Below are 21,192 nucleotides of genomic sequence, written 5' to 3' on the forward strand. Positions count from 1 at the left end.
AGATTATTTTCTCTGGAGAGCCAGTTACAGGGCTAGCATTTTAAAGCAGGTCATGTACTGTAAGCAAAGCCCCGAAGTGGCCTTGGCAGCCAGGAGGGCCGAGTTTGTCCTGGTCCTGGGGGCATCAGGCCCAGCATTGCCAGCCAGGTAAGGAGGGGATTGTCCCACTCTGCTTTGCTCTTTGCTCTGCACTTTTGGGCTTTAAAATATAAAAAAAGATTCAGTTATTAGAGGGCATTGAAAAGAGGGCAATGAGGATGGTGAAGGGTCTGGAGGGGAAGCCCAGTGAGGAGGGCTGAGGGCACTTGGTGTGTTCAGCCTGGAGGAGCATGAGGGGAGACCTCACTGCAGTCACAGCTTCCTCATGAGAGGAAGAGGAGGGGCAGGCACTGATCTCTGCTCTGTGCTGACAGTGACAGGAGCCAAGGGAATGGCCTGAAGTTGTGTCTGGGGGGATTAGGTTGGGTATATGGAAAAGGTTGTTTGTTCCCCCAGAGGGTGGCTGGGCCTGGAACAGGCTCCCAGGGCAGTGCTCACAGCAGCAGCCTGGCAGAGCTCAAGAAGTGTTTGGACAATGCTGTCAGGCACATGGTGTGACACTTGGGGATGGTGCTGTGCAGGGCCAGGAGCTGGACTTGGTGATCCTTGGAGGTCCCTTCCAGCTCAGTTTATTCAGTGGATTCTGTGGTTCTGTGTGTGCTTGAACACAGGGCCGGGGTGTACTTTTGTGTTTGGCCAGAAGGTGCTTCCCTGACAGCTTTCCAGTGTGGCAGGAGTGTTCTGCCAGCTCAGCATGCATTAGGGTGCCCCCAACACAGAATTAGTGGGTGGTTTCCTCTTGGCCTTCTCTCAGGAGTTCTTGGTACATATGAAAAATGAAGCGTGTGCATGGTGAATGATGCCTTTTTGGTTTTTTTTGCATCTTCAGAAATCTGTTGTCTTGGAAACCAAATTCTTACATATTTCCTTCAGAGAATTGACCTAAGTGAGGAAAGGACACCTAAATAAGCCTTGTCCAAACCAACTGTTTTGGTTAGCTATTTGAAAGGGAAAAGACAGATATATAGAACAGCAGCATGGAATACTGCTGTGAAAAGTAAGTTACTTTGCAAAAACTTAGTAACTTCCTACATCAAAAGAAAAAGTAAGTAAAACCATTATGTATCAGTCTGTTTTAACTCTCTATAGCAGCACTCCAGTAAGAGAGAATAATTTGAATGTTTTCAAGTTCTTTTAGCAAATTAGGTACTATGGTTTTTGCAGCAGAGATTGTTTCATTATTCTACTGCAGAAACCTAAGTGTTTGGTATTTACTGTTTATCTGTTCTGACAGGAATGTGTCAAAAATAGGTATATCTCTGTTCAAAATTCTGATTATCTTTCAGACTGCATTTTTCTTGTCAGTGGTGAAAGATATAGGCTATACCTGGGGCTTCCAATGCTTCAGTCATACTTACTGCCTATATATTAAGGAGTAAATTTGTCGTTACTTTTAAAAGTTCCTGGTTTTCTGTCTATTGATTAATGTTGTCTTCCTTCTCATCCTCCTGAATTGCAGTTTTCCACTAGTTTTTATGCTTCCAGAGACCACCTTGATGTTTGCATTAGAGAAAAAAACAACAAAAAACCCACAAAAAAAAAAAAAAGACAACACAAAAAACAACCAATCAACCAAACAAAACAACCCAAACCCATGGGAAGCTAGAAAAGAGGTTTTACATTCTAGTGTGCTTCTAACCCATTTCCTCCATGCTTTTCAGTCATAAGAAGGTGCTTGGTGGAGGGGAATGGAGGTGTAACCCTAGTTTCTAATAGACACCAAAGAAACTAGAAAAGTGGCCATGAAGAAACTGTAGAAGTTGTGTAATTACTTGAAGTAAAAAATCACATTCTTCCCAGATGTAAAGGCTTAACCGTGTTACAGTTTTGACTAAAAATCAATGTTGTCACTCATAAACCTGATGACATCTACTTTGTTATGAATGGATGATATATGTGGATAGAAGTAATGTTACATTTTACAGCTAATGGCTTCCAGTGACAAGTACAACTATTTTGCCTCTATCACAGCCATTTGTCTTGCAGGCTAATCTCTCTCATCATTTGTAAACAGTATTTCCCCATGGCACGTGCATCCTTCAGTCAACCAGATGTTCTCCTGCTGCATCATCCAACAGGACTCTGTGTAAGCTCTGACAGACACAACTCCCTAGGTTTTAGTCCCATGGGGATGGGCAGCTGCCCAGTTTGTCACTGACCATACTTTTTGCTAACAGATCTCCTGTTTCAGCATTTTTGCTTCAGATTAGTGTCTTGCCTAAGTTCAGTTTTACTGCCATGATCTCAGGATGACTTCTGCAAGTGAAAGTGCATTTGGGGGTATGTTTAGGAAGCATCTCCAGGGGGAGATTTTGCTAGGGATGAGTTGTTTCTCTACAGAAGACAGTGGGCAGAAGCCACACTTTGTTTTGTTCAAGCATCTCCCACTGGGGCTCTGCAAAGCAGAATATACACAGGTTTTAACACATTAAAAAGTTGTGTATTGCTTAGCACACAAGATTCATTTGGCCAAGCAGAAGCACCACTGGAAAGGCCCCAAAGATTCTGGCCTGGCAGACACATTTAGGTGAGAAAGGGTCCTCCCCAGTGGCTCCCAGAGGTGACTCCTCAAAGTGGCTCAGTTTCTGTCTTCCCCTGAGCATGGGTGACAGTGGCAGCTGGACTTGACCAGTTCTGACCATCCCTGGCCATTCCAGCCTGCCTCCAGCAGGTTTTCTTCTGTGGGATATTGTACCTTTCTCCGACAGAGGTTTCTCTTTTAAGTCCTTCAGCTACTAAATCCTCTCTGAGCAGAGACTGTCCATCTGTGGTGGGGCCGTGCAGAGGGGCAACAGAATGGGGGCAGGAAATGGATTAATTCTCCACTGCTCTTTGGTTTGGTTTTGAGCAATTTCCAGAATCTTCTGTATCCTGACAGGATCCTTCTGAAGCACAAGTATGTCCAGAGACATTGCTGAATGTCAGTAAAAAAGGTCTGTGATACTGTTCCTGACCAGTGTGCTTCCTGTTCTTATCCATAAGTTTCAGAGTCTTAAGGCAGACTTAAAGAACATGCTGTACATAAAAAATCTTTTTTCTTGGCTCTTACATTAAAATTTTTTTTTCTAAATATGCTGCATGAAATGCTCCGGTCAGAGCTTGTTCCTGATTCTGATGAAAAAATACTTGTGCAGAAAAACTTTGTCTTGTCCAAGAGAGACCTGAATCCTGTTCTTTCATTTTCTTGTTTTCCTATTTTAATTTAGAACTCCAGGCAGAGTTTGAGGGGTGTGAATTTCAACAATGTAAATATCTATTTATTATTTTTGTCTTTTTATTGTCTATAGCTTGCTGCTACTCAGAAAATTGGTACTTTGCTATTTTAATTTTTAATGACTGTTTGGGGTATTTTTCTGTGTAAAAAATGCAAATGTACCGACATGAAAGAAATTGTTTTTAATTTTTAATTGCATGACAATCAAAATCACCATGAAATATATCCTGCCATCTTTTCTCTTGTTGTAGGAGATACTGGATAGAGAACCTAGTGTAGTTCTTTGTGATGGAAATGAGTCACAGAGTGTGAGAAAAAAAAAATTGCTTTGTAAAACCAGTATGGTTATGGGTTATTTTCATGCAGCACTTCAAAATATAATTGTAAAGAAAGTACCAGCAAAATCTCCCAGTTTGTTGGGGTTTGTCTTATGGTAATGTTATTTCATTCTGCAGAAATTCCAAGGTAAATGAGTAGGCAAATGCTGTTTTATGAGATTGATTCTCACTCTGCCTTTGTAATAGCTGGTTTTAGTGAGTGTTGTTTTCATACTGGCTTAGAACACTTTCTCACTGAAATGTTTGCATTAAAAGCGTTACCTATTGATTTTTTTCTTTAATCACATGTATCTTTGATATAACATTTAAACTGTGACTAACATTTTTTTATTTACATTTAATGTTACTTTAGAATTGTTTAAATCAGTATTTTAAATTGAACAAGGCCCTAGAGCCACTCTGGAGAGCTGTGTCATTAACCTATAATTGTATATTGCATAAAGTACTTTGTTTTCATTACTTTGGAAAAAGAAGTAATGACCTTGCAATTGACTCTTCTATTTAACATTTTCATCTGAGCTTTAACACCATTAGAAATAACTGCTTGCATTGACCAGTGAAGGAGCCAAAGAAGCAATGTACTGCAGTCAACCTAAATCAGTTTCAGGCTAACAAAGTTAATATTAATTGGTGATTTACCAAGTCAAGGGCCTCAGTTAAATAAAAGTCAAGAATTTCAAACTGCTTTTTCTTTTTGTCGATTGCCAGCCCTGGGTTTTAAAATACACTGTGCAGAACTTAGGTTTTCCCATCAGGATACCTAACAATTGAGTAGCCTGTAGCTCTGTGCTGCCTGATACATTAACCTAAACTGTTTAAGGTGAGTAATGAACAAAAAGGAAGAGAAAGTACAGAAAGTTCTTGTTATGAGAAAAATTTCATTCAGAAGTTACCTGGGATATGTCCTGAAAATATCTTTTTTTTTTTTTCCTTAATTTTCTGGAGCACATTTCTCTCCAAAACAAAACTGTCAGTACTAAATAATCATCAGGCCCTACAGTGTTTACTCACGTTGGTAGGCAGCTCTAACAGCCAGGGGTGCCTCCCATTCATCTGTTCCCAGCATCATCAGAACACAGGGAATGCAGAGCAGACTGTCCAAACTGGCTGTGATTTCAAGAAGGCTGGGGCACATAAAAGCAATAAGTAATAATGACTTCGCTGGGGGACTGAGCGTTCTGAACCGCATGAGAAATGTGCTTTGCTTAAAACCATGAAACTTGGCAGGTAGGCTTAGGATTTCTAAGGTAGAGAATAAAAGCAAATATGGTGCTTTCTGACTGCCCACTGTAGAAAACTGAGCTCTTCAGCAGAAACTTTTGATTCCAATTTTCCACAGGTTCTTAAACATTGTAGGAAGAAAGTTTTAGCAGTGTTATACAGATGGCAAATGTCAGCATTTGTTTGGGCTTTTTTCCCCCCTTCTTCTAAAAAGTAAAGCAGGATCTATTTTTCCTGGTCTCAGTTTCTAGAAAATAAAATGGCTAAAATGGCTTTTTACATCTTATGGTCTTAGAAAGAAGAAAAGAGATTAAAAAAAATTGTCGAGATGAAGGGGCAAAGGGGGAGAGGTATTTTTGGTAGACCTCCAAGATTCAGCTTGAACAACTGTTCTACTGATATATTTTCCAGGAAGAACAGCTCCTGAAAAATCTATAAACTTAGTTACTTTTCTTTAGTGTATACATGCCTTTAATCAAAATGGTCAGGAGATTGGGTAGAAGTAAGTCTCAATGCTGATTGTTCATGAAAAATAAAATCAGTAACCACTGTGTCTTACAGTAAAAACCTTTGTAAACACTTGGTGTTTTCTTGCATTAGTGCAGTGAAAGATAACTTTCAGATCTTGACTGGGGAAATCTAAGCCAAGTTTCTTTCCTTCGAGGAGGCTCATGGCACAGGTTGGTTCCCCAGGTCTGCTCTGGCTTTTCTCAGTCATCCTGAGAAACTTCTGGAAGGGCAGGCTGTCAGCTGGGCTTGGGTAGGCTCAGGAGGGTAAGAACAATTACTGGCTTCTGCCTTCAGAATTGGTTTAGAAGAGAAAGTACATGAAAATTTCTTTGTATTCTTTCAGTAATTTGAAATAGGCTTGTGCCTGTGCAGGGAGCTAGAGCAAATTTGGGTCATCAATATTCCAGGTACAAGGAGAGGATACTCTCATTTTGCACATCTTTAGAAACAGCATGTTGCCTTGCTCCCTGTTGTTCATCTTTTTAACTGTTAATTAAATTCACTGACATTGCAGCTGTTTAAATTATTAATAGTATCCCTTATATTTGAAAATAATTAGATTGCTAATATTTTTATGATCTCACTAAGCAATTTTCAAAATGGACTAAAATATGTTCTGTTTAAACAGCAAGATGGCATGGTCAAGTCATGAATGTTTACTGTCATTAAAACATGTCCATTTTAGTTAAAAATTGGTTTAAATTTTCAAATCATGTAAGGTGTAAAGGATTCCAGACTCAGGGATTTTTGTTGTTGATGTTCCTCGTAGTTCCATGATGACCAATTCATGGAGATCCCCAAATGTCATTAACAGCCCAAGGGCAGGAGCTTTGAAATCAGTGATTGCACACAAATACATCACCATGGATATGAAAGGAGGATATATTGAGGAAATGCTGGTTAGCTTGAACATAAGACAATCATACATTTAGGAAGTGTTTAGGAATCTCTGTCCTGATCTGACAGACAATGAAACTGCTCTTTTGAAAAGTCTTTTAAAAACGTTTGTAGTGGTGCTTGCAGTTGCATAGTTTCTTTGAAGGGAAGGATTGTTTGTTTAATTTATTGCTTCTGACAAATTTTTTTTCTTTTCTTTTCTTTTTTTTATTTGTAAGTAGCCTTCTTCACCAGAACTGTCATTTCCTAATAAGCTGCTTCTGTGGTGTCTCAGCCTAATATTTAGGTTGTTCCATTTGAATAGCAAAGAAAACTGGTATTGTCATAAGCATTATGCATTAAGCAAATGGATGAGATTGACATAGCTGCTACGAGTACACAGTTTTCTTTCCTGTCTCTTCATGTCTTTCCTAATTACAAATGTAGTAATGCTGTTACTAGTCTGCTAATCTAGCACAGAATGATTATAAAAGATTTTTAAAATAGCTTAGTAATTTTAATGCATTTGTTCAAGCTTGAAAAATGGAATTTTGCAGTTCTGAATAAATTCTAATATTTGACAAAGGCCAGATTTTGGAATCAGTTAATATCAACATGTCTATTTTGGGGAGAAGTAGTATGTAATTGTCACGTAATTAAAGAGATGAGAGGACTCTTACCTGTTTCACTTCACAAGGCTGACTCTTGTGATTCTTGCAATGCTTGAAGCAAGGTTCTATCAGTCTGGCCAGCAAGATACCTTTAAAGCAAGACATCATCAGGATGTTGAGGCTACTTTTAAGGAGAGTTCTGAGTCTTCCTCCATCAATTACATTGAGGCAAACAAGTACAGTACTCTGTTATTAGGGCATTGTGTGTTTCTTGTCTCTGAGAGTTTTACACAGTACTTTTAGAGGAACTGACCTGAGTGCAAGTTCCAGTGCAGACTCTCAGCTCTAAAATCACAAGAGGAATTGTTTGTACCAAGAGATGAACATCTGTGGACTGTGTGCTGGGAAACAATGAGGCTTTATCATGATGCCATTTTTTTATTGTTTTGCACAGCGCCTCACCTCTGCAACTCAATAAACACTCCTAAGATTAAATTAAGAAAAGTTAGGCTGAAGCTAATAGTGGAATAAAGCATTCAGCCTGGGAGGCATGTTATTCTAAGCCTGGCATGTTATTCTAAGATGCTCATTTCTTTGACTAACTTTGTGTGAATAGCAATTATCTATGTGTTAGTAATCAAATACAGATGCTTTACTTGCAGTTACTATTGGAAAAGATCCAAAGGAGAAATCATAATGCAGAAAAAAAAAGCTTCATGAGCTGACCATAATGACTATAGATAACTTTAGGTAATGAATTTTCAATATGTAGAACTAACAGCATTATATAAATGAGCATCATCTGATGTAAAGACCATAAACTCTGCAGAACAAGCTATAGAGTAACTTCTTAAACAATTTAATGAACCTTATGTAAACAAGCTGCAGTGAGCAAGGCCCTAATGGCTCTACAAACACAAGGTTTTGAGTAAAATTCTACAGAACCTGAAACTGGTTTGATGTGTAGATTTAGACAACTGCCTCATCTTTAATCTGAAGCTTTAGGTAACACTGTATTTCAGTTACTTTATATGAATGTTACTGTGTTTCTGTAATATGCTAAGATGTTACATAAAGGTAAGTAAATATAAAAAATAAACTTAATTAGTCTTTTCACATAAAGGAAAAACCTCTGTAGTTTACCATACCTGCAGAATTATAACCAACTAATATTAAAATAACAGGTCTCTCTTTTGCCTGTTTATATGAAAATATTTTTTTGTGTACAAACACTGATTCTTAAAGTCCTGAGAAAGACCAAAAACCTTGATTCTGGAGAGTCACAGGCAGCCTTCTTTAAATAAATGTACTTTAATATTTTAAACATACAGTTTTAATAGAGAAAGATATTCCTGTAATTTAATATCCCTGCTCCTGTGCATTTTTGTTCTTTCAGATTCTAGTTCACTATAGAGAGTTACAGAATTTGCAGCACTGAAAATCCAATTTACTGCTCTTGGCTTAGGAAGGTCAAACACCCATACCACCAAAACACAAATAAGAAACTCATCTTTCTACATCTCCTACATTTCAGTGCTACAATACTAGTTTATCACTTGTATTGTTTATAATAAAAAAGAATTTTGTTTTCTTAGATGTAACATTCGCACAACCTGTGTCACAGGATTAAACTGTTTTTTTTTTAATTTCTGATTTTATTATTGTCTGTTTTATTTTTGGGGACTGTTTTCATGTGTATGTTTCTAAATTATATCTGAAAAGCTTAAGAGTTCTGTTAAAGTAGAGAAGTGAAGGGCTTAAAATTTGTGGAATTTAAGAATAGGAGCTGCTTATATAATGTCAATTTTGTCTTCCCTATGCTTATACATAATGGCACAGTTGTTAATTAGAGAATCACTTACTGGGGTTTTTTTTCCCCCTTGGAGTCAAAGTTCATTCTATGCATGGGAGAATAATGCCTACTTGATGATTGCTGCCTTCATCATTTTCATTCTCACTGTTCTGTGTGTAGCCATAGGCTTTATTTACTGCATCCTAATCAAAGCATGCTCTGATGACAATTTTTTTTATTTCCTTTGGCATTTTCTATTGGTTTTACCACTTTTTAGTTAAGTAGTTCCCAAATATTATTATTCATCATCTTTCCAGTCCCCAGTTTTCATTGTGCAGATAGTATTTCAGGTGAGAAGCTGAAGTACTAAAAAGCAAACACAAAATGTGTTTGCTGATTCTGGGCTCTATGGCTGTCATGCATTGTGCCTGATAGTTCAGAGGATTTTTTATGACACAGCACTTTATCTGTTCCAGACAGAAATCCTCTTTGATTCTAACAGAAGCAATGGGTTTTCAACACTTTTAAAAATTCAGTACCCAGAAGATCAAGAGCATATAGTAGTAATCCTCAGGGGCCTGGTTTAAATGATATAATGCACAGGAAGTGAAGAGATAGAAGCCAAACCCTCATGGTAGCACTATCTGTAGAATTATTGTTTCATTTCACATTTGCCACATGGTTTCCACTCTCAGCAACAGTTCAGGCAAGGGCACTATGGAAAACAGCTTTGCTGTGTAACCTGAGTTTTGTGTTCAGCTGGATGCCAAGAGATCTATTCTGTTCACTGATTGGGGAAATGGCACGAGGTAAAAAATGAATGCAGTTTAGGGTTGTATCATGATGCATGACTGCTCTGACAGCTTGCAGCAGTAGATGTTCTTCTCTGAGTGCAGAGTGGAGAAAAAATAACACAAGGAAATAACACAAGGAGGAACACTAAAGCTTGACAAATCTTACTAAAGTCTCCTCATTTGAAAGTGGGAAGAAGAAAGTGGGACTCTGTGTGAGGGAAAGCAGACTTGCAGCAGTTAGGCAGAAAAGTCACATGAGACTGAAGATACTGGAATGATCTCTGATTGTCTGTACCCATCAGCAGTTCAGTCCCATATTCTAAAGACTCTCTGGTCTACTGACTCTTTTCTGTTCTCTCTAAAGTAACAGTCAGTTTTTTTTCTCTTGTTCCAAATTTTGAGTTTCACCATGTTCCCAATCACATCTCATTTCCCTGCTGTCTTTGTCTACTTGCCCAGTTGAAATAGAATGTCCTTCTCAGCTTGGCCTGGGTGCTGGAAGATGGGTGGGAAGCACACTTTCTGCTCACAGCTTTCCACCTAGTTCTAGTCTGGCTCAGAGCTGCCAGGAAGGACACAAAATGCCAAGAAAAGCCTTTTTAAGCTTATGGAGTCTTGGGCCAACAAGCAATTAGTTTCTTTATGTTGCTGGATGGTAGGGTGTTAATGAGGTTTTGAGAAGTTTAGCTGTTAGTCTTTGTCTTGTCTTAAAAATGTGATAAGCCTTTCAAATTTGTAATTTTGAACCTCTGTTTTGGAAATTTGAACAATTTCCATAGGTATGTGAAAAGCCACATCTGCTATACAAAGGTGTGCAACTCCCTCCTGCCTAATCTCCCTGCTCCAGATCACTGAAATAGCAGAGCAGTTTTCCAGACACTTTTTAACACATGCCAGATATTTCTCAAGACCAGCAAAGCTGTTTGGCAGAATAATTACCCTTTCATTTTGCCCTGCTCAAAGGAAGTCCTATACTGTAAAAACCCAAACAAATAAAACTATAAAACCCCTCACATTCTCCACCTCGGATGTCAAAGATAGGGAAAAAATGATTAGCTGTAGTTAAAGGCAGTTAAAAATGGGTTAAGATGTAAAATGTCAAAAAAAATCTTTAAAAAATTACCATTTCTCTCTATATATAGTACTAATGAGGTTTTTATCTAAGATTAACCATATATGTTGTAATGTTAACCATATATGGTGTAATAACACATGGGATACTGAGGCATTACGAGATATGGAAGATTTTCTATTAGTAAAATACGTACTTTCCCCCTTGAAAAAGACCAAAAACATAGCACCAATGGGTGCAATAGTGTTTCTGTGCAGCTTTATAGTATTCTTCTTCTTACTGTAACTCATTCTTAAAATAAATTCACCGTATCAGGGTGCCTGGAGTTGGTAGAGGCTGAAGGGGAAAGGGAAAGTGTGTCCTTATGCACCAAATCCAAGGAGTTCTGGAAATACAAGCAGAAAGTTTGTCATTCTGTTCTGTGTAATTGATCTCTGTACTTTTAATATTGCAGTGAACATAGCACAATGCAAATGAGTTTGGGTTTTGGTTTGAGTTGATTTTTGGTTTTTCTGGGTTTTGTTTTTTTGTAAAGCATTTTAAACAAAATTGTAGAGCACACTTCAGGACTCCTTCTCTATCCCATTGTACATTGTAGTTAAGGTGATGCACAACCATTTCAACAGGATGAGAAAGCATATTGCTCTTTTTTTTTTCTGTTCTGTTTAGGCTAAAGAATTAATGCCAGTTGTTTTTCCTTAGTTTTGTTGCTTTGCTTTTAGTACCTGTGAAGCATTTCTTGTATTATTTAAATGTATTTAACTATACCTTGAAGTGCTTCAGGATTTGAAAGATTAATTTTGTATCAACCAAAGCACATTGGATTAAGATCTACCAGGGATTCAGTAAACTCACATTTTTGCTTTGAATTTATCCAATTTTTAGGAGTTGCCTGCCTGGCAATTAGAAGAAAAAGATAGAAGACTAGAACATAAACCCTAAGGGTTCAGCTGACCTGATGTCTGTGTTTCAGTTTTATGAAATCTTTATGTTTTGAAATTTGAGCTTCAGCTGAGCTTGCTTAGATTTAATTGCAACCCCCTATCCCATAGCTACAGAATCCATTTCCAAATTATTGAAAGTTTATCTGTAAAGAGCTAATATGCTCTCTAGTCAGGAAATTACGAAAAGAAGGTGAAAACAGTTGAGAGATCCATAGCAGCAGATTTTCTCTTGCAGCTGGCCAAAACACAATCTAACTAATGATCTGAGGAAAACCATTTTTCCCTTTTTTTTTTCCCATGTAGTTCATTGGCAACCTTCCTGCAGTAGCTGCTTTGACAGATATAAAATTGCCTCTGTCTTTATTGCATGGTCTGGCCACTGCCAGATTTCCTGGCTTTTCCTGTTCCAGTGGACACCATGGTGCTTTACTGAGATCTGAGGACGTAAAATTCAGTGAAGTGGACATACCTGAAAGTAGGTATGAATGTTGCCAAATATTCACTAGGCAGTGAGCAGTAAAGTTCTCAGATTATTTTCAATGTATTCCTTTTAGATAATTTGTATTTTTGTATTCTCTATAATAATGATGGCTGGCAGGGACCTATCTCTACATGTCCTCTGCACATCCTGCTTCTCCATACGTGAGCAATTGGATGCAGGGAACTACAAAGCTTTTGTTGATGTTTCCTATTGAAATGCAACTTGTATTGAGAGTCTTATGAAAAAGGAGCAGGTTCCCAACTGAGAACCAAATCTTCTGTACCCTCTCTGGTATAGGGATAAGAGAGAGAAAGGCAGGTTGTGGTCTTTGTCAAGTGCAGTGTGAAGGATGGGAATGTAGCTGGTTTCTGCATGGGGTTCAAAATGAAAATAGGGCAGAGTTAGGAGCTCAGCTAATTTGGTGGCAGCTCGACACTGCTTGCTACTTGTAACCATCATTAAAATGCTTGCACAAACAGTCATCTGGCTGGACTGCCTCACATAGCTAACCAACAGCTTGTTTATGAGGACAGAAAATGATAAGGGGAATGGAAAATTGGCCAAAAAAAAAAAAAGGCAGGAAAGTTGTGTCTGTAGTGCAGTGTTGAAAAATGGACAAAAGGACTCTATACCCAGAAAAACTATATCACTTATTCTTATGGAACTGATAGTTAAGGAAATCTAAGAACAGGATGTTCCTCCAGATAGTTAAAGTTTTTACTGTTTTAACACCTGAAATAGTAGAGAATGGCTTTGCAAAAACTGTGGTGGCAAAAACATTTTTTTTCCAGGTACAAAAGAATTTTTGTTTTGTTTTGTTGTTGCTCTTTTTTCCTTGTTGTTGTTATTTTTTTTTCTCTTTTTCAGTAGCTGTTTGCTTGTGATAACAGCTCTCTACTGCTGCAAACTGTCAGTGAGTGCATATATCTTTTCTGTGGTTATGGTGAATCCAACCTCATCTTTAAAAATAACTGTTTGTTCCTGTTAGTAAAAAAACTGGAGGTGGACCAGAAGGTGCAGTAACAAAGGAAGGAGAAGGATTGGGATACCAGCTGAAATACTGCTGTGGTAGACTGGCACTGGGATTTAGGGAGGAACTGTAAATTGACTGCCTCAGATGTAGGAAATCTGAGTGGATAGCTCAGCAGATTGTGGCAAGAAGATGTGAAGTCATCTCTAACCAGCATAATGAAGAGACTGGGAAAATGGGAGGGGGAGAGGAGTTGAGGGAAGGTGTGTTGTGTGAGAAACTGATCCACAGAGAGGAAATTAATGCCGTAAGTCAGTGTCACAGCACCCAAGGTAGCCCCTAACTAAGTCTGATGGGAAGTCTGTGAAAGTAAGCTTTGCTTTCAGAGCTAATGAAGATGGAGAAATGCTTTGGAGTGATCAGCTGGGATCTAGAGAATACACTGGAAGGTTGTTCCATGGTCGACAAAGTACCTAAAATTCATGTCCTCTGCTGGTGCATCTTCTATAAAAGCCTCTTCTTATGACTCCCTCCACTACTCTTCCAAACTGAAGCCAGCTTTTTAGAGATATGTTCTGTTGTTATCAGTGGCTTAGTTCAGAGCCCATACCAGCTGGAGCATGAATGGTTTTCCAGAAAACATACATTTCTCTTAAGACTGGTTTTCTGTAATGACGTTCAAAATTGCTATATGTTCATACAAATTTTACTGTTTCTATTTGCTAAATTATTTATTTATGGTTTTTTTAACATTTTATTATCCATGAAACTGTTTTGTCCTTTATAAGAGCTTTTTCTCTCCCTTCACTCTGCCGATGTGCCTTCCAGATGTGATTTCCATATCCCTCTCAGCTGCAAGCTGTCATCCTCCCTTGATGTTCTCTGTTTGAGGCCCATTCAAACACATTCAGGTGAAATGGAAGTTACCAGCAATGGCAGTCATATTTTGTTGCATTCTCATGCTGAATTCTGCTCATGGGTAGTGAGTGGGCCAATACAGAAGTTTCAGACTAATTCACTAACAGCTCTACATGAAAGGACTAAACTTCTCATTTGAGAATTCGAGATGTCCAGTGTACTCCGCTGAAGCAAAAAGACTAAAGAAATGCAAAAATAGATATGGAACATGATTTTTTAAAAAGTAAAGATTTATTTATTTAAATAATACTATCTTTTATTATCTCTTATGTAAAATTAGAAAGAATAGTACAATACAAATTAAATTATTCCATTGTAGTTAAAAGTTGAGATTCATTAGCAGCATCATAATGGTTTGAGATACTGTATTTGGAACTCAGTTTTTATTTTTCTCTTTTAAGTGGGCTTGATGAAAAACTGACTCCATTTTTTAAGAACTTGACATCAAGAGAAATGCCCACTTTTCAGCTTGTGACTAATTAATTAATATTCAATAGCTTATGCTCTGCTCAGTTGCCACTGTGCTCAAAACCTTGCAAAGATACTATAGCAGATATTATGTGAATAAGTTCTCTTAAATAGGGATCAGAATGGGTTCCTCTTTTCACTTCTGTGACCTTTATAAAGTCTGTATATTTTCTCTGTGTGTTTAGCACTTGTGGAGGTTTTAGCATGATTGTGGGTGCAGTAAGATTTGTGGTCTTTCTGCCATTATCTCAGACATGACTTAGTGATTGTGAACAGAATTTTTTTTAAGACAAAAGAGTGTTAGAAATACTAACTCACAATTCTAAGAAAAATACAGTACTTGGGATACTCACCATAATTCTGAATTGTGAGACCTTGTAAAAATATCAGAGAGTGTAAGGCTATAATAGATTTTAGAGAGTGTACTATAATCCTGAGATTGCAGAGCTGCTTTATTCTGCAACCTTGATATCTATTGAGTATTTTCTGAAAACAACCCATTTAATTTAGCTGTTTACAAGCCAGATAATATATTATTAACCTTGGATGTTATCATATTGATTTATTATGTTAGTTTTCCCTTAAACAAAAATCAAACAAATAAATTGAGAGTATGCCCGCCGCCATTCTTTTAACAAAAGACTTTTTTTTTTTGACTCTTTTTAGACTGTGGGATTTGTAAATTTAGACTTTTTGAGTTTACAATATTAAACAGTGCAATAAAGCTTTGAGATGCACAGAGGGGTTTTGTGTGTGGAAATTACCTACTATGGAGTAGTTATGTGAAGTAATTATAGTTTCATATTAACAAGTGTTCATAAATTACACATATAACATAATATATATAATGTCACCTGCAGACTGAAGACTTAGGTGAGGTTTGAATAAAGAAGGGATGGTCAGCTTGGAGTTAAAGAAATGTTTTTTCTGTACTACAGTGATGTCATGTAGCAGAGTGTGCAGCTGGTACATAATCTGAATATCAAGTTTAGGAAGGTAATCAGACTGGTGTCACTGAGTGACCTGGAAACCAGATCATACCTGGCCTCACACAGTCATAGGATTCTGAAAAACACCTGCCATGTTCTGCTTGTGAGCTGCTCTGATGGGAAGAAGTAGCTCTGGGTCTTAGGAGTATTTTGATGTGCTGATTAAAGAGCTATGATAGTTGATAACAATAACATTAAAGTGATCTATCTGCAAATGTAGTAGTTGAGATCTGAAAAACCCTCTGGCATCTCATATTTGAAAAGTTTAAAACTGAACCCCTGTTACTCTTGATAATGTTCACAAGCACAACAGAGAGTTGATATGAGTTTAGGGATCATACTCCCCCAAAACACTTTTTTTAGATTAACCTATGAGATGTAAATACTCACCAGCACAACCTCCAGAAGAGAAATAACATCCCTATACAGAATACAAACCCTCATATACATTGTCAAAGTGACTGTGAGATTACAAATGTTGCTGTTTTGATCTATAATAAGTCCTGAGACTATGAGAAACTCACTTATAACATGCCTCAAAATGTAATCACAATAAATGTGACAGATTATTATTTATTACCGAGCTTTTTCTCACTCTCATGTAACCATAGAAGAGTATATGCACGTCACTTTTAAGCACTGAGATGTAAGCACCCCAAGGAAAACAAGCAGAAAATATTTGTGTATCAAAGCAATAATCACTGCTTTTGAAGGTACATGAGGCCACAAGCCAATATTTTATGTTTCATAGGTGTAACAGCAATTTCTTACTCTTCTCCTACAAGCAGGGCCTGGATCTGAGCTGTTTCCACCAAAATATCCCCTGAGAGCAGCAACAGATGGGAGAGAGATGTTCACTTCATGAGCATCATTAAAGGAATGGTTTGTTACTAGTTTGAAATAACTATATTAAGACTTCTGGATAGCCCTCTATGTCTTTAAGTGAGACAGAATTCAGTGTCTTTGATCAATTTTTTTTTTTTTTATTCCAAGTGGCTGTGCCAGTCCTACTAAATCATGTTCCAATTAAAAATTTGTGGTTTGCAAATGAAACTCAGCAAGTGGTAAACTAATAGGAATTTTATTGAAAAAAATTCAGTCACCAAGGTGAGCAGCTCTGGTACTGACACAATCCACAGCAGAGCACCCTGGTGACTGCCCCACCTCCTGAGATGCCCTGGCATTATCATTATGAGGCTCTGCAAATGGAGGTGAGTGATTATCAGGACAATGCTTCATCTAGCTTGGAGGTGACATCAAGGTTGTCAGTCTGTCCTGTGTCCAAACTGCTTCCATAAAGGAAGAAAGAGAGGTACTTGTCATTGGAAACTCAATTCTGATGGGGAAGAGAAGGTCCAAAATGCAGACACTGCCTACTTTGTAGGGAAGTCTGTTGCCTCTCTAGGGCTGGGATACACATGAGAACAATTCCTACCCTGGAGCAGCCCTTGGATTACTATTCATTATTGATGTTTCAGGTAGGCAGTGATAAAACTGCAACAAAAAGTCCAAGGGCAATCAAGAGACACGTCAGGTCTTTGAGATTACAAAGAAGGGGATCAGGGCCACAAGAAACATTTTTCTCTATCCTTTCAGGCACAGGAACTGAGGGAAGAAACAGCAGATCAATACCTGGCTCCAAGCCAGGTGTCACTAGTAGAATTTTGGATTTTTGATCATGTGTCAGTTTACACAACACTGAGCCTGCTGGCAACAGATGGGTATGCCTGTCTCAAATGGGGAAAAAGGATCTTTGTGCAGAAGTTAGCAGGATTCAATGAAACAGCTTTAAATGGGTTTTGAATGGGGAAATGGATAAACCAGGCTCACTAGAGAAAAGCCTGGGCACATCACAACAATATTTGCAATGTACAAGTGAGGTGCTTTGATCTGCCATCTCCATGGAGGTAGGGGATGGAGAGTCATCCAACAGCAGAGATGGAAGGGTTCCTGATGCATTAGAAACTGTGGAAAACCCCAAAATGATCGCATGGGAATTAAGGCTTCTCCCCCACAAAAGGGGGATATTTGCCAGAGTCTGCTATTCTAAGAGGAGGAACTAAGTTGGTTTAAATAATTTAAATTCAACCCAGCTGTAATACCTGAGATTTTCATGAAGGTTTTTCAGGATACAAGGAAAACAAAGCAGTGTAGTTATCACTCTGCAATGAGAGGTAAAGCAGCAAAAAGGGTTCTCTCACCATGTATTAAGGTCTGGTGAACTGGAGTAGGAAGCATTGTCTTTGTAGTACTGTCTTTGCATTATTATTATTATTAGCAGTCTTGTCTATATAAAGCACATCAGTCATAATTATTATAATGCTGACTAGCATCTTCATGAGCAGGAGATCACAAATTTGAGAAGACACCATTCTTATCCCTACTAAGAAGTTTCTGTGAATAATATGGAATAAAACCAAAGTACTTGCTATTATTTCAGTAATATTTGGGAAAAGCAGTAAGTGTGATTCTGGAGCAAAATAAACTCCTGTGTGCAGAACAAGGTACACACAAAGATAAATACTCTTTATAGAAAAACTGTGACAAAAGCACGCCACTATTTCAGGTTTTGGTGAATTTTTGCAACTCAAGTGCAGTTGGTGTCATATTTAAAGGCTTTTTGCAAACCATGGCTGAAGAGAACAAAAATTAAATACATCAATTTTATGACTCTTTAAAACACAGAAGAATATCCTGAACATCCAGTCTTTATCTTGTGATAAACAACTTTCTCTGCAATTGAAATAAGTATCTTCTATTGTAACCAGCCTTTTTCATGTTGACTAAAGCAGTTGAATACCAAAATTGAATTACTTAATTGTAAAAGATTTCCAATGTAGTAATATTAAGGATTTAACCACTCTATTAGACATTCTTGCACGCTGTACAATATTTTTACAGCATTTGGATATTTTTTTATTATCTAAACTTGCTGCAAGTTGTATAATTTTAAAATATTCTTTTTTTTTAAATCTACATTTTAAGTTTTTATTGAATTTTTCTTGCATTTTGATTGAATGTACCATAAACAGCAGTGGCTGGATGTTTGAGCTCAGTTTAAGTTTTCTCCATTTTCATTATATCAAAGTGATTTCTATTTCACAGGACTTTGCTTTCTTTCTCCCTTGTGTAAAAATTTTAAGTCAACCATTTCGACAGAAATACTCTGCCTGTAAGTAAAAATAAAAACATGACCCAGCAATCTTTATTTAGCCTGGACAAAAGATTTTTATCAGTCATACATTGCAGAAAAGAGCTTGATAACAGAATGCGATAAGCTTGATGTTAAGAAATCCATATTGAATAGGAAGTATTGTTGAAGATTAATTTCTAACATCAATTTCTTTAAGCCCATGGTATGTAAACTTCTTTCCTATTTTCCTGAAATTAATACAAATTCATGTCATATTCTGGTAGAAAGCTCACTGAAGCAGTCCAGCTGAAGGAAGATTGATTGTCCTTCTCGGACGTCCCCGCTGGCTATCCAGCACCGCTAGCAGTGCGGGGGCACTGTCCCCATCTCCGTGGGTCGGGACAGCACCTGAGGCAAACGCTCTGTGCTGTGACAGCAGCATGGCCTTGTGGTAGGACATGGCTTGGCTTGTGGCTACAGTCAGCAGAAATAAGAAGCAAGCACTCTCCAGCTGTGGTGAATCCACATTTATTGAGAACTGACAGCCAAAGAGAAAGAGGGGGAAGTTGCAACAGTTTATAAGGAGGGAGGGAAACAGCAGGGGAGGAATCAGTCCTTGGATGAATAGGGTTTTAGAGGGGAGTGGGTTACCAAAGATTGACTTAGGGAGAACAACAATGGGGATAACTTGAGGGTGGGGCCCCGGCCCCTGAGCCAATCACTCGATGCTCTAGCTGGAAGTTTCTAGAGAGTTCTAGAGAGAAGGGTGAGAGCGCCGAGTGACGGACAGGGCACCGGGGAGGGATTTGAGAAAGGGTACATTGATCTCCAAGGCAACTGGGGAGGAGTTGGGATAACTGGCAGCATAAAGGAGGGAAGGGAGAACCAGGGCAGAACCATTACATGATAGGGGGAACAGAACAGTCCAACTTATACCAACACAACACAACAGCTTACAGCTTAATTAGGATACACTTGCTCTTCCAATTAGGCTCTGATTTTTTTTTTTTTTAACTTTTTTTTTTTTTCCCTACGTACTTTTTTCCAAGTCTAGAATCAGAATAATTTAGTTTGGAAACTTCCTCTGCAGGTCAGTCTGTCCAACCTCCTGCTCACAGCAGGGCCTACCTCAACGTTGGATCTAACTTCAAAGTTGGATCCTGCTGCTTGGGGTCATAGCCATCAAAGTTTTGAATATACAAAGGATTTTTAATGGAATTTTCTTCTTTACTTTCCAAGGATGAGTTTTGCTTTAGTTTAGAACAATACTTTTTATTGTTCCTTGTATTTTTTGTGGAAATTTTTGGGTGTTTTTGGATAGATAATTTCTTAGGTCAGCCAAGTCTTCAAGAAGGTATATATTTTTTTATTCTATAGTTTATAGTGAAATTCCCCTAGGCAAAGGTTTGATTAGATTTATTTTGGTGGCTGCAAGTGAAACAAAAAAGGTTGAAGTAATGAGCTCTAGTTACTGCAATTATCGTCAGTTTTTATATAAAAGCTAGAAGTGGAATTATCTCTGCTTCAACATGTTGGACAGTATAATTTTTGCAGTCAACTAAAATAGCAGTGAAAGGCCTTAACTTGTAGGTAAAAGTTTCACAGAACATGTATTTAATGATTTATAATTTGTTTAATTCCATGAACAATTGATATTAATATGCTGAGACTGAATAAAATTAATGAATCTGCTGAATATCAGCTGTGTTTTAAAGCAGAGGATGTGCTAATTTAATATCAAACCAGTAATGAAAAAATTTATTTTTGCCTTCCTTTTTTTCTAAACCACAGCAATTGAGAAGTAGGTATTTTAATGACAAATATAGGTCTTAATTTAACTTAGTTATCATCATACACTATTCATTAATTCGTTGAAGATAAAAGATTTCAAAATTTTAATTTAATTTCCCAATAATCATCACTGTCTTCTTAAAAGATGATCTATTTTTGTCTAATTATCTTTGTCTAATTTTTGTTTCTAATTGCAGTGATACATGTTGTCTCGTACACTTAGTTTTATCATTAAAAAACCTATGAGAAAAAACATTCGATACTTAGCAAGAAGGGCAAAGGATTTTTACATCTTGACTGACTTTAATACTGAAATTTCTGAGACTCCAGCATGTTTTGCTGCCAAGATGTCTTTTATTCAAAATTCAGATAGCTCATGGCCTTGCACTTTCACTGCAGTGTCTGAGCGTGTATTTCCATTCAACCACAAAACCATATGCTAAGCTCATGGATTTAGAGTAAATTCTAAAGATTCTTTCTTGACATTTCACAGCCTTGAATAGATTTATTCTATGTATGTGATACACTGCCTTCCATTGTATTTTTGTTCCTATTCATCCTAAAAGTCTGGATAAAATTATGTTGTCCAAAATTGTCTCAAAACTGGTTTTAGGAATTCTTCTTCCTAGCCAGTTTTCTTTCTTTTTTTTTTTTAATCTGCCTTTTTTATCTCTGTGTTGAAGTCTAAGATTATTAAATTGGTTGATGAATCTTTATGAAAAAAATTGGAAAGGTAAATATTCTAACTAAATGTATTTTAACTTTTAGCAAGGTTTTTTGGCATAGATTCCTCCATAGAAATAGGCTGGTGATATAGGGCCTGGAAAAATTGACTAGAAGGTGAGTGGGAAACTGAAATGGCTAGGTCTAGGTGTTGAGATTAATGAAGACTAACAAAGAGTTTCTTTGTACCAAAGGCAAATGTTGGAAGAGAGTTTTATTGATTTTCTCCAGTTTTGATCCTTAACATT

General features: G+C 37.5%; 1 protein-coding gene across 8 annotated transcripts in view; it reads left to right on the forward strand.

Annotated features, from left to right (window-relative positions):
* The window catches only part of DMD (dystrophin), a 1,046,004-nt gene that overhangs the window by 196,891 nt on the left and 827,921 nt on the right, over positions 1-21,192 (forward strand). The window lies entirely within an intron of this gene.

This window comes from Agelaius phoeniceus, chromosome 2, assembly GCF_051311805.1.
Source record: "Agelaius phoeniceus isolate bAgePho1 chromosome 2, bAgePho1.hap1, whole genome shotgun sequence".
In the NCBI taxonomy this organism is placed as follows: Eukaryota; Metazoa; Chordata; class Aves; order Passeriformes; family Icteridae; genus Agelaius; species Agelaius phoeniceus.